This window comes from Pteropus vampyrus, unplaced genomic scaffold (genome assembly GCF_000151845.1).
Source record: "Pteropus vampyrus isolate Shadow unplaced genomic scaffold, Pvam_2.0 Scaffold263, whole genome shotgun sequence".
Taxonomy (NCBI): Eukaryota; Metazoa; Chordata; class Mammalia; order Chiroptera; family Pteropodidae; genus Pteropus; species Pteropus vampyrus.
The window spans coordinates 971,899-976,095 of NW_011889044.1; the positions used below are offsets into that span (position 1 = coordinate 971,899).

The 4,197-nt window shown below is 41.6% G+C and overlaps 1 protein-coding gene across 1 annotated transcript in view; it reads right to left on the reverse strand.

Annotated features, from left to right (window-relative positions):
- The window catches only part of KIAA1109 (KIAA1109 ortholog), a 146,012-nt gene extending 144,089 nt beyond the window's left edge, over positions 1-1,923 (reverse strand). Inside the window, exon 1 of the mRNA XM_023520429.1 lies at positions 1,899-1,923. The gene's annotated coding sequence lies outside the window, so the exon portion shown is untranslated. The remainder of the gene's footprint in view (positions 1-1,898) is intronic.
- Between the last annotated feature and the right edge of the window lie 2,274 nt (positions 1,924-4,197).

Genomic DNA, 4,197 nt, shown 5'->3' on the forward strand with positions numbered 1-4,197 from the left:
AATGAGAAAAACCTTAATCATTGTCAAATCCCCCACGCAACAATCAAGTCACAATTTTTTGTGTTAAAGGTGTTCATGTATCTTCAGACCAATATATTAAAGTTCTCTGCATTTAATCAGAGTTCCTTTTCCATAAAAAAAAAAAGCTACCTGGGTTTTAAGAGTTGGAAAATAAATCACTTCCAACTTCAGGAACATTCTCCTTCCAACTTCATGAATATTCAGTCTCTTCATCAGCAAGGAAGACTGAACACTATTAGGACATGGCGTGTATATGAGAAATTGTGTGATATAAGCACTTTGTAAACATCTGTGCACTGCACACCTGAGGCCGAAGCTCACTGACAAATGTGCACTGCTACCAAGTACATGCGTGTGTGCTTGAAAACTCTGCAGCCACTGCTTGGGTTCGGCCCATATGTAACGAATTATCTCGAGACCCCTTTGCAGGGTTCCCAATTTCAAAAGTCAAATTTATGTTTGTCTTATCAATTAAGAAGCCCTGTAATTGACCCAAAGACCTCAGTAAACACCAACACAAAGGAACTGCCTAAGTAGACTACTTATCTTTCCTTGGGTTTAAGGATACCTCAAAAGTGAAACAAACCAGATCACAACATTTTAATCCAAAATCAAGTTTTAAGAGTGTTTAATTCGTTTGAACTGCTTCTACAATGACCCAATAGTCTGAGTACTCACCTATCGAAAGGTCGATGGCTTAATACAAAGGACTTTGTGACACTCCTGCCAACTCTAGGATGCTATGCAAGTAAAGTATACAAACGGAGAAGTACCTTCTGCAACCAAACACCTCACATCGAAGACGTAACTTTTACATTTAAGATAGTACTGGAATGTATATAACAGCTGGCATTACCCACTGAGTGTAGTGATTTTAAAATCTGTGCCTAAAAAATGTTACCCATTAGGGTACGAGGCCTGAAATTCCGCCATCCATTCCTTTAAGTGGAGTACTAACCGATATTCTCTCTTAAAATGCAAAAATAGCTTTGGAATATGTCAATAATAGCCACCATTAATTATTACCATGTGTTATTAGTGTAAATAATACTAGTGAGCACAATTCTCAGAAGCAGGTCGAATACCAAAGTACACTAGTCACCAGGCAACTATCGCTGAAGGAATGTCAGATATGGTGACTGATGATTTTATCACTACAAATCAGCAAACTAGACAAATGGAAAGTGCTGTTTAATGTGATCCGTGCTACAAAAACGGTTCTTCGTGTTACATACAAAAGAACTTTTAACATCTAAGAAGTCATATCATCCAACAGAAATGCTGCACTTTAGCAAACCTCACTTCTATAGCCAGAAATTTAGGCTGGTTCACCTAAATACTTACTTGAAAGAAAAAAAAAAAAGTCTTAAAAACCTATAGAAAAATATCCATTTGTAGGGTAAAAATAACCAACTTTAACCTCTCCAAACCTAGAAGAACGCATGATATTTAAACATTACCCACCTTTAATAATCCACCAGAACTAATCTACTGTCAGTATATTCCTTAACGTGGCCGGCGATACACAAAGCGACAGAAATTGCTATGAGTAAAGGTTCAAGCCTTCCGCTTCTACATCCCAAACGCTGAATAGTCGTGGGGTTTTGTTTATGCTTTTTGTACTGGCTGAACACAATATGCAACTTTCTTTTAATTCTTTTAATCAAGAATTCAGTACATCACTGGTTCCATTTTTGTAGAAATATGCTGGAAAGTTTAATACTAAACAGCAAAGTAAAATTCGTAAAAATCGACAGTTTAATACTAAAGTTTAATACTAAACAGCAAAGTAAAAATCGACAAAGTAAAATTCCAAAGACGGTTTCTTATAACAAAACTATTTCTATTTTTGTACCTGGCCCTTCAGCTTCTCTTACCTTCCACCATGTGGCTTCAGACAGACAACCCTCCATAATACATATTCACACTACCCGCCCAGCCCTTGTAGGGTCTCTGGATCTGAGGGAGAGGGAGAAAGAACCGGCTGATTGTGTGTACCAGGATGCTCATCACATCAGCTTCAAAGGAAGTATCAGCATGATGCTGGGCAGAGCGCCCAACACATTCATTCAATGGCCAGTTCCTGTGAGCTGAGAATATTGCTACGATTGAAACTGAATTTTTATGGAAGTATAACCCAAAAAAGGCAACTTTGGGGAGTTTTATGGCATGTGACCTATACAATACTACAGGTGACATCTGACACAGCATTTTAAACGGATATGGAGCCACATAGAAACGTACTCTACGTATGTATAAAAAGTGATAAAGCACAATAAGGTCAGTAGTTTAAAGCTGAGACTCTAAACACTCTGGTCAATGTTATCGTACACTTTGAAATGTCCTTTCCATGGTACTAGCTCACTACCGAAATAAAATGCGGCCACCATAATGGCTAGCTAGCATTTATTCACTGCTCATTAAGTGTCAAGCACTGCCCTAAACACTACACATATTTACTCACCTAATTGTCACAAATAACTACCTAGTTCTAACCCCCCTTCTACCGACAAGAAAGCTGGCAGAAGCTAAGCACGAACACGGCTAACCAGGCGGCCCGCGCCATGAGTCCAGACCGTCTCTCTTCAGACTCTGTCCCACTGCCTCTCATCTTCACTGTTCACAGACCCTGGTCGCTAATTATCTCTTAGTCCTCGGTTTCTTTTCCACGAAAAATGAGTTTTCTCTCCCAGCTCTAAATTCTAGTTTAGGAGCTAACGTGAATGTTACCAAAATTCATTTCGGTATAAGAAATTTGTATTTTGCCCACTGTGGCATTTTTCCTCCTAGAAGGATCCTCTGTTATATCAAAGGTCAGCAGTAACACATCAGGTTGTAGGGTCGGATCAGCAGCAAAGGCCAAGGTGGGAAGTGAGCCAAGGCTGACCGAGCCACCTCCCCGCTTTTCTGCACCGCCCCTCACCTGCTCGGACGGGCTGCATCTACCTATTTTTAAAGAGCTTATTTGCCCCTAAAGAGGGTGTGTGGTCGTTTTAAAATATGTCCAAAATTCTTTGATTGTCCTCCCTTCAAGAGGTGGGGCTTAATTAATTCACCTCCCACACGGGGGCTGGACTTGATGCAGTTCTAAAAGATCGTGGCAGAGGCGATGGTGTGTGACAAATGGCATCGCAGCTTCCTCCTTGCTGTCTCTCGGGTCATCTGCTCCAGGGGAAGCCAGCTGCCTTGTCAGGACACTTAAAAAGCCCTAAAGAGGTCCACGTGGTGTGGATTTGAGGCTACGGCCATGTGAGTGAGCCATCACGGAAGCAAATCTCCCAGCCTCAGCTGGGTCGCCAAACGATTGAAGTCCCAGCCAAGAGATTGGCTGCAACCTCGAGAGACCCTAAGTCAGAAGCCACCAGCTTAGTCACTCTGAAATTCCCAACCCACAGAAATTCTGAGAAAATAAATGTCTTAAGCCACTAAGTTTTGGAATAATTTGTCACTCAGCAATAAAAAGTATGAGAAAGGTAATTCTGCAAGATATCTGCAAAGTATCTCTACCCTGATGAGTCATACCTGTCATCTTTGGCTAAACGACCCTCACTCTACCCTTCTCCTCCTCACCAAAAGAGCAGGCGTCAGCAAGAGCACACTGAGAAGGCTACCAAGCCCACGAGTGAACGATTTCCTCTTTCTTCCATGAGTGGGTGTCTCTTGAGCGGACTTTGTGAAACGACCTCTGCCCTGCCTCTTACCAATTTCTCTGTATCCATAATCATCACCACCCCCTGTCTCAGCAGAAGTCTATCTAAAGTAGCCTTGACCTCCATCCTCGTATTCCACCCCTTCTGGCTTGGTCAGTGACCTTGCTTTACCAGTTATTGTCCCTTATTCTGCTACTTTCGAATTTTCTGACGGTTTTTATCCTCAGCAAATAAAGACTGTAAATGTACTCATCACTTACACTTTTAAAAAGCAAAAGCCCTCTCAGAAACCTATCTCTAGCTACCCTCTCCCTCCATTTAAAACCGAACTTGCTGAAAGAGTCCAGGACATTGGGTGTTTCGCTTTCCTTATCTCTTCCCAGTGTGAACTGGCTCCACCTACATGATTGCTCTTGCTCAGGTCAACATCTGAACTGACATGTCCAACAGATACTTTTGTCGTCCTAGTTTTATTGGGTGTCTCGAAGATGTCTAAGTCACTCCTTTTCTCCAAACACAGTTCTCC